Source organism: Littorina saxatilis, linkage group LG6 (assembly GCF_037325665.1).
Source record: "Littorina saxatilis isolate snail1 linkage group LG6, US_GU_Lsax_2.0, whole genome shotgun sequence".
Classification (NCBI taxonomy): domain Eukaryota; kingdom Metazoa; phylum Mollusca; class Gastropoda; order Littorinimorpha; family Littorinidae; genus Littorina; species Littorina saxatilis.
The window spans coordinates 6,142,853-6,152,852 of NC_090250.1; positions in this window are offsets into that span (position 1 = coordinate 6,142,853).

Consider the following 10,000-nt stretch of genomic DNA (forward strand, 5'->3'; position numbering starts at 1 on the left):
TGACAACTTGGACTGATGGCATCTTCCAGAGATATATCCATTACTTTCAACTTGCGCCTCTTTGTATTCCTGTAAGCCTGCCGCTTATTTATAAAAAGAAACGTTTGATACTTTTACCAAACAGTTAGTATAATGCACGCTCTACCTGTATTCGTCTTTAAATTCTGCAAGACTGAAGCGAAAGAGGTCTGTCTCAGTTTTGTCGTCAGTTTGTTGTGTACATTTACACACGCACAACGAACAACACATGCACAGGCCCGGGGGAAGCTCTCCTTTCTTATGTCCGACCATAGACGTATACATGTAGTTTACATGTTTATTAGTCATCTATTTGATTGATTACGTGTATGATATGACGGAGAGTCGCATCGGTTTGATGCCGTGAACCCAACCGTGGCTGTGGCTGTCGTTTGAAGTAGCCTACTTCTTTATAAAGATTCATTTACATTCTACTTCTGACCAAGGCATGTTTGGTACCTACTGAATCCTTGTTGCGTGTAGTTTTACGTGGCACGTTGCCCAAAGTTGTATTCTTGAGGAGCATAAAATAAAACGTGTTACAAAGTTATCTCAAAACTCTGCAGTGACTGCTCGCGCAGCAGGTCAGCTAATTATAGCACGCAGCCTCCACAGACAGCTTTCGAGCCGAGACCAGGGGCCGGTAATATGAACAGCGTATTTTGGACGGTCGAGCAACCACAGTCGACTGACTGTCAAGTCAGTTGACTGCAGTCTGCTGACCGGCCGTGTTTTGACGGGTAATATGTGCAGCGCGGTAGCACTGACAGTCGGCTGACTAGACAGTCAGCCGCTCAGTGGTATTTTTAGAACATTACAACTTCCGATGTAAACATCGGTCCTGTTTTGGCGGTACCGGTATCTAAATTTCGGCGCCGACCCTAAACTTTTTTTTTCCAAACTCAAATGTTTTTAATTTGCTTTGGGTGGTAAAGGACAGGGTGAGAAAATTTGATCATTAAAAATCTGAAAAATGTAAACAAAATATTGTTTTTATAAAACGATCCAAATTTACGTTCATCTTATTCTCCATCATTTGCTGATTCCAAAAACATATAAATATGTTATATTTGAATTAAAAACAAGCTCTGAAAATTAAATATAAAAAAATTATTATCAAAATAAAATTATCGGAATCAATTTAAAAACACTTTCATCTTATTCCTTGTCGGTTCCTGATTCTAAAAACATATAGATATGATATGTTTGGATTAAAAACACGCTCAGAAAGTTAAAACAAGTAGAGACACTGCGGTCGATCGACCGAAAAAGGTGCCTGTAAGCCCAACCGCAGTCGGGCGACTGTTTTCAGTTGGACCGGCAGTTGTTCGCGCTCATATTACTGACTTTTGCGGTTCAACGTCGACCCACCGTCAGTTTCACGGTCAGCCGACCGATGACTAGCTACATATTACCGGGCCCAGATGACTCGCCGCTCCTGCGGCTCGTCAATCATCTCAGCTAGCACTCTTTGTTTAAATTATTAAAGTGCGAATATGTGTTTACACTTCTCCCTGGTTAAGAACATGGGCCTAATCGTGTGAGAAAGCTTTCTTCGTTCAAACTCGTTCACACACAAAAACACAAATCTCCAGAAAATATTTGTAATTTACAAAATATGGTGTTTTTTTTAATATACTGGAATGTGATTATTGTTGTTTGTGGTGGTTCTCGTCTCTTCAACACAGAGTCATACAAGACCGATTCAACGTTGACCTCAATCTGTTTCTACTCGGCATAATTATTACAGGAGGGTCCTCAAGATCCGCTGGCCCGAAACCATCAGCAATGCCGACCTTTGGGAAAGGACCTGCCAACTTCCGGCAGAAGAACTAATCAGGAAAAGGAGATGGGGATGGATTGGACACACCCTCCGCAAACCACCAACCAACATCACCAGACAAGCGCTGAGGTGGAACCCCCAGGGCAAGCGAAAGAGAGGCCGTCCAAGAAACACCTGGCGACGCGACCTGGAGGCCGACACCAGAAAGATGGGCTACACCTGGAGTCAGATAGAAAAGATGGCCCAGGACAGAGGACTCTGGAGAGCTGTTGTTGGCGGCCCATACCCTGACAGGAGTGACGGGCATTGATTGATTGATTGATTGATTCCCATTTAAGGCGTATCCCATTCGAAATGCCATTACTTTCTGAGACGTTCATGAGTAGATCTACACGCGTTGTGCAATACAAAGAGGCTTTTGTCAGTACTCACCTTCAAACAACAAGATTGATAAGTTGTTGGAACGTTTAGTTTATGACAAAACAAAACATTATAATCACAGGTACTTCCGGACCAAAAGGTCTTTTAAAAGGACAGACGGGCAAACACTTATGGTACAGATAACGAACTGAGCTTAGAACGTGCTTCTGTTTCCCCCAGTCTCCGGCGAGAACGATCTGGTGATTATTATTAATACTAACCTTCAACAGATATGCAGGTGTCCAGTTCCGTCTTTCTTCATCTAAACCAGCTTGAGAAGTGACAGAAACACTATCATACAGCACTGATCGCAGCTAGGTTAGCCACTTCACACACTGTCAGTTTTACGTCAACGACCATTGAAAATACAGCTCATACGCTCACGTTGTCACTGTTTCCAACAACACTGTTCTCATACACATGAGCGCTCCAATCAAAATGTACCAGTCGTACCACTGTCCAGTATTTAAACAGCAAAAACCGAAGTGCGCATACTGAATGTTAGCCACTTCTGACACGCAGAACTGAAACAACTCGTCAGACACCCGACAAACATTCGATTCGTGCTGCAGAGATATAGGCCTATTTACTTTATTACATTTTAAATTCAAATCAAACAAGTGTTGCGTTTACTGTGCTTTTTAAAGATAATGGAAGAGGGAGTGTGAACGATTATTGACCTGCCAGTTAAGCGCTGTGTAGCTCTCCGTTTAGAAAGTCATTACTCAACGGACCGCGCCACAGTGTAACTAAACTCAGTGTCTCTTCGCACCGCCGTGACACTCAGTGGTCAGACTCGAAACACAGCATCTGTCGAGCTTTTGTAACACAGATTCACGCAGTTTTCCGGAAGTCATGTGACACCTAAAAGAAGCGTCACCAGCACACGATCTCGCAGACTGCCCCTTTCTCTTTAATCTGCACGTGCAGCGAAAAGCGCGTGCGAGCAAGTCACGGCGTGTGCCGCGTGTGAACGCCAAGATGCCAAATGCAGCCAAGAATCCGCCCGAGTCTAATAGACCTTTTCGGTATCTGAGCAGCTCTCGCGAGACACGCTCTTTGTTATGCTTTGAACATCGCGAGAACTTCGAACCTTGGCTTGTGCAGCTCGCACGAGATCGCTGTACCGCATGCTTTGCTATGCTCTGAAGTTTGCGAGAGATTACGAGAGCTTGGAATACCGATAGGGTCTATTATGCTTTCCCGGGTCTGTCGCTGAGGTCCAAACATAACAAAACACCAAGCGGATAAACTCACCTGTGAGCAAAAGACGAACTCCGGAAATGACTCAACGTCTTCAGCAATCTCTCACAGGTTGCCCTGACTCCGTAGCATAATAGACAAGAAAATCAGTTGATTGATTAAAATCAACATGGCCGAAGCAATGTTTTCATAAAAGAAGCGGTATTGTAGGGGAACATCAGTGTTGAATTTGGGTTACATGTGTTGCAGAGTATTTGAAAATCCGTAGGCATAAAAACATGCAAAGAAGAGTGATGAAAATGAAAATGAAAAAAAAAATGATAGGTCCCTGTTGTGAATATAGTCAAGTGGATAAATTGATTACTTATGTTTCACACTAGTTTTGCTGTTACAGCAGTCCCTCTCGGCATGAACGGACACCCTTGGGCCAGTGCAAACCTGTCCGTACATTGCAGGTGCCCGGTCACGGGAGAGCCCCCCCCCCCCACACACACACACACACGGCACATCACACATCACACACACTCAGGCACACTGACGGACTGAGTGAGTCTTTGCTACTGGTGAACGAGCTCTACTTGTCCTAAAACAATAAGGTCAAACTACTACAACTTATAACTGAAAGGAAAAAAAATGTCCTGTAAAAATGACGTTAAATCAACGGTGTCAGAAAAAGAGAGATAAGAAGAAATCCTCAAATTCCTGAGGTTACAGGCACCCCATGAAAGCAGCCACGAACATACTCACAGAGGCACACATGCTTGTGCAGATACTTTGCAAAAATATGAATTGAAAACCTGCATATGTGGTAATTTCTTTTGTGTGTGTGTGTGTGTGTGTGTGTGTGTGGCTTTATTGAATACTTCAGGCAGTGACTTTTCCCTGTCCAGTTTTCTCTTTCGTCTCTCTTACCCCTCGCTTACCCACCCCCCACCCCCTTACCCTCCACTCCCTTTACCCAGCCCCGACAGCACAAATTTGTGATCTGCTAGGCAGAGTACACATTTTCTAAAAGGAAGACTACCCCTCTTCAAACCGGCACGGTTGGCCTAGTGGTAAAGCGTCCGCCCCGTGATCGGGAGGTCGTGGGTTCGAACCCCGGCCGGGTCATACCTAAGACTTTAAAATTGGCAATCTAGTGGCTGCTACAAATGACGCAGAATGCTATGTACAGATCTGATAAACAAAGGGAAGTAAGCACTATGAATGCCAAAGACATAATGTGATAGAGTAAGTGAGAAAACATGCGGAAGCAGTCTCTTTGGACCTGGGAGAGAGACCGGCACGGTTGGCCTAGAGGTAAGGCGTCCGCCCCGTGATCGGGAGGCCGTGGGTTCGAACCCCGGCCGGGTCATACCTAAGACTTTAAAATTGGCAATCTAGTGGCTGCTCCGCCTGGCGTCTGGCATTATGGGGTTAGTGCTAGGACTGGTTGGTCCGGTGTCAGAATAATGTGACTGGGTGAGACATGAAGCCTGTGCTGCGACTTCTGTCTTGTGTGTGGCGCACGTTATATGTCAAAGCAGCACCGCCCTGATATGGCCCTTCGTGGTCGGCTGGGCGTTAAACAAACAAACAAACAAACAAACAAACCCCTCTTCAATTATATCCAGAGATATTCCAGCTGTCTCCACCATAAGCCAAGTAGTCGAGTCTTATACCCCCTTTCCACACAACTGTTCAAGGAACGGTGCGGGCACGGGAGGGATCGGGACAGAACCGCAATGAACGTAACTGATCGTTAACGGAACTGCTTTGAACGGTAGGGTCGGTAGGGACGGCTGAGTTTGGGCTGCATGTTCAAATTTTTAGCCGTTCCCCTCCCGATCAGAATGAACGGTAATGGAACCTCAACCCATCGGTAACGGAACGCTTGGATCGTTAAAGGAACTTAAAACAACGGTAACGCAACGGTAGCGCTCTCACACACTGAGTTGTCATACCCGCGTTCCACACATCCGTTCTAGGTCCCGTTCCCTTACCGACCAACGACGGCTGCCACTCGGGGCCCGGTAGCTCAGTTGGTAGAGCACTGGATTTGTGATCGAAAGGTCGCAGGTTCGAATTCGGGCCGGGACGGACACGGGTCAACTTTATGTGCAGACCCAGAGACGGAAGCCATGTCCCACCCCCGTGTCATCACAATGGCACGTGAAAGACCTTGGTCATTCTGCCATAAGTGCAGGTGGCTGAATATACCTAAACAAGCAGACACTTGGGTAGCGCGACTCCGTTGCTGCTAGCTTTCCACTGGGAGGAAGCGCCCGAATTTCGCAGCGATGGGACAAAGTAATGAAAATGAAAAATGAAATGGAAAAAATGAAACTATGGTCAGACGCTGCTGAAAGATGCCAAAAAACGGCCGTTTGCGCAGCGTTCCATTGTTGTGGCAGCACTCCTTGGTTGGTACGGGAACGGGACAAAGAACGGTTGTGTTGAATGGGGGTATAACTTTTGACACCGACAAACTGAAGAATGAACAGATCTATGAGGTAACTGTCTCAAAGGTCCAGGCTCAGGAAACAAAGAGTATATATGGCCTGATGCGATTGTAGCTTGCCTTCTTCGTGTCCGATAGACAAGGACAATAAATAGTAGAGCATAGTGCAATTTCATGTTGGCATCTTCTCCTCTGAAAGCTATAACCCAAAGACTGAAGACCAAAGTGCTTTACCCCACTTCTGACCCGAATCTCCCCCCCCCCCCCCCCCCCTCCTGCTAGGTACACGTGCACTCAAGTTTACCTCTGCTTTGACCTGTGTGCCAGGAGTCGGATGAGAGAGAGAGAGAGAGAGAGAGAGAGAGAGAGAGAGAGAGAGAGAGAGACACACACACACACACACACACACACACACACACACACAGACATAGAAAGACAGAAGCGGAGAGACTCAGAGGGAGACACAGACACTGAAAGACATAAATACAGAGAGAGAGAGAGAGAGAGAGAGAGAGAGAGAGAGAGAGAGAGAGAGAGAGAGAGAGAGAGAGAGAGAGAGAGAGAGAGAGAGAAACTGTAAGTGATCTCGTGAGAACGGTAACAAAACGAGACATGTCACCTCGAGCTCTCCGAATGCATTCCAATAGATGACCGCTCCTGCGGCCATCAATGATGTGCGGAAATAAGTGTCGGGGTTTGTATGTGGATTGTCGAAGAGTGAATATGCTCGCTTCTAGTGAGGCAAGCTTTCTACTCATGCTCCTTATCCCTGTGTTTCAAGATTCTACTCATGCTCCTTATCCCTGTGTTTCAAGATTCTACTCATGCTCCTTATCCCTGTGTTTCAAGATTCTACTCATGCTCCTTATCCCTGTGTTTCAAGATTCTACTCATGCTCCTTATCCCTGTGTTTCAAGATTCTACTCATGCTCCTTATCCCTGTGTTTCAAGATTCTACTCATGCTCCTTATCCCTGTGTTTCAAGATTCTACTCATGCTCCTTATCCCTGTGTTTCAAGATTCTACTCATGCTCCTTATCCCTGTGTTTCAAGATGCTACTCATGCTCCTTATCCCTGTGTTTCAAGATTCTACTCATGCTCCTTATCCCTGTGTTTCAAGATTCTACTCATGCTCCTTATCCCTGTGTTTCAAGATTCTACTCATGCTCCTTATCCCTGTGTTCCAAGATGCTACTCATGCTCCTTATCCCTGTGTTTCAAGATGCTACTCATGCTCCTTATCCCTGTGTTTCAAGATTCTACTCATGCTCCTTATCCCTGTGTTTCAAGATGCTACTCATGCTCCTTATCCCTGTGTTTCAAGATGCTACTCATGCTCCTTATCCCTGTGTTTCAAGATTCTACTCGTGCTCCTTATCCCTGTGTTCCAAGATGCTACTCATGCTCCTTATCCCTGTGTTTCAAGATTCTACTCATGCTCCTTATCCCTGTGTTTCAAGATTCTACTCATGCTCCTTATCCCTGTGTTTCAAGATTCTACTCATGCTCCTTATCCCTGTGTTCCAAGATTCTACTCATGCTCCTTATCCCTGTGTTTCAAGATGCTACTCATGCTCCTTATCCCTGTGTTTCAAGATTCTACTCATGCTCCTTATCCCTGTGTTTCAAGATTCTACTCATGCTCCTTATCCCTGTGTTTCAAGATTCTACTCATGCTCCTTATCCCTGTGTTTCAACATTCTACGCATGCTCCTTATCCCTGTGTTTCAAGATTCTACTCATGCTCCTGATCCCTGTGTTTCAAGATTCTACTCATGCTCCTTATCCCTGTGTTTCAACATTCTACGCATGCTCCTTATCCCTGTGTTTCAAGATTCTACTCATGCTCCTGATCCCTGTGTTTCAAGATTCTACGCATGCTCCTTATCCCTGTGTTTCAAGATTCTACTCATGCTCCTTATCCCTGTGTTTCAAGATTCTACTCATGCTCCTTATCCCTGTGTTTCAAGATTCTACTCATGCTCCTGATCCCTGTGTTTCAAGATTCTACTCATGCTCCTTATCCCTGTGTTTCAACATTCTACGCATGCTCCTTATCCCTGTGTTTCAAGATTCTACTCATGCTCCTTATCCCTGTGTTTCAACATTCTACGCATGCTCCTTATCCCTGTGTTTCAAGATTCTACTCATGCTCCTTATCCCTGTGTTTCAAGATTCTACTCATGCTCCTTATCCCTGTGTTCCAAGATTCTACTCATGCTCCTTATCCCTGTGTTTCAACATTCTACTCATGCTCCTTATCCCTGTGTTTCAAGATTCTACTCATGCTCCTTATCCCTGTGTTTCAACATTCTACTCATGCTCCTTATCCCTGTGTTTCAAGATTCTACTCATGCTCCTTATCCCTGTGTTCCAAGATGCTACTCGTGCTCCTTATCCCTGTGTTTCAAGATTCTACTCATGCTCCTTATCCCTGTGTTCCAAGATTCTACTCATGCTCCTTATCCCTGTGTTTCAACATTCTACTCATGCTCCTTATCCCTGTGTTTCAAGATTCTACTCATGCTCCTTATCCCTGTGTTTCAACATTCTACTCATGCTCCTTATCCCTGTGTTTCAAGATTCTACTCATGCTCCTTATCCCTGTGTTCCAAGATGCTACTCGTGCTCCTTATCCCTGTGTTTCAAGATTCTACTCATGCTCCTTATCCCTGTGTTTCAAGATGCTACTCATGCTCCTTATCCCTGTGTTTCAAGATTCTACTCATGCTCCTTATCCCTGTGTTCCAAGATGCTACTCTCGTGCTCCTTATCCCTGTGTTTCAAGATGCTACTCATGCTCCTTATCCCTGTGTTTCAAGATTCTACTCATGCTCCTTATCCCTGTGTTTCAAGATTCTACTCATGCTCCTTATCCCTGTGTTTCAAGATTCTACTCATGCTCCTTATCCCTGTGTTTCAACATTCTACTCATGCTCCTTATCCCTGTGTTTCAAGATTCTACTCATGCTCCTTATCCCTGTGTTCCAAGATTCTACTCATGCTCCTTATCCCTGTGTTCCAAGATTCTGCTCATGCTCCTGATCCCTGTGTTTCAAGATTCTACGCATGCTCCTTATCCCTGTGTTTCAAGATTCTACTCATGCTCCTTATCCCTGTGTTCCAAGATTCTACTCATGCTCCTTATCCCTGTGTTTCAAGATTCTACTCATGCTCCTTATCCCTGTGTTTCAAGATTCTACGCATGCTCCTTATCCCTGTGTTTCAAGATTCTACTCATGCTCCTTATCCCTGTGTTTCAAGATGCTACTCATGCTCCTTATCCCTGTGTTTCAAGATTCTACTCATGCTCCTTATCCCTGTGTTTCAACATTCTACTCATGCTCCTTATCCCTGTGTTTCAAGATGCTACTCATGCTCCTTATCCCTGTGTTTCAAGATGCTACTCATGCTCCTTATCCCTGTGTTTCAAGATTCTACTCATGCTCCTTATCCCTGTGTTTCAAGATTCTACTCATGCTCCTTATCCCTGTGTTTCAAGATTCTACTCATGCTCCTTATCCCTGTGTTTCAACATTCTACTCATGCTCCTTATCCCTGTGTTTCAAGATTCTACTCATGCTCCTTATCCCTGTGTTCCAAGATTCTACTCATGCTCCTTATCCCTGTGTTTCAAGATTCTACTCATGCTCCTTATCCCTGTGTTTCAAGATTCTACTCATGCTCCTTATCCCTGTGTTTCAACATTCTACTCATGCTCCTTATCCCTGTGTTTCAAGATTCTACTCATGCTCCTTATCCCTGTGTTCCAAGATTCTGCTCATGCTCCTGATCCCTGTGTTTCAAGATTCTACGCATGCTCCTTATCCCTGTGTTTCAAGATTCTACTCATGCTCCTTATCCCTGTGTTCCAAGATTCTACTCATGCTCCTTATCCCTGTGTTTCAAGATTCTACTCATGCTCCTTATCCCTGTGTTTCAAGATTCTACGCATGCTCCTTATCCCTGTGTTTCAAGATTCTACTCATGCTCCTTATCCCTGTGTTTCAAGATGCTACTCATGCTCCTTATCCCTGTGTTTCAAGATTCTACTCATGCTCCTTATCCCTGTGTTTCAACATTCTACTCATGCTCCTTATCCCTGTGTTTCAAGATTCTACTCATGCTCCTTATC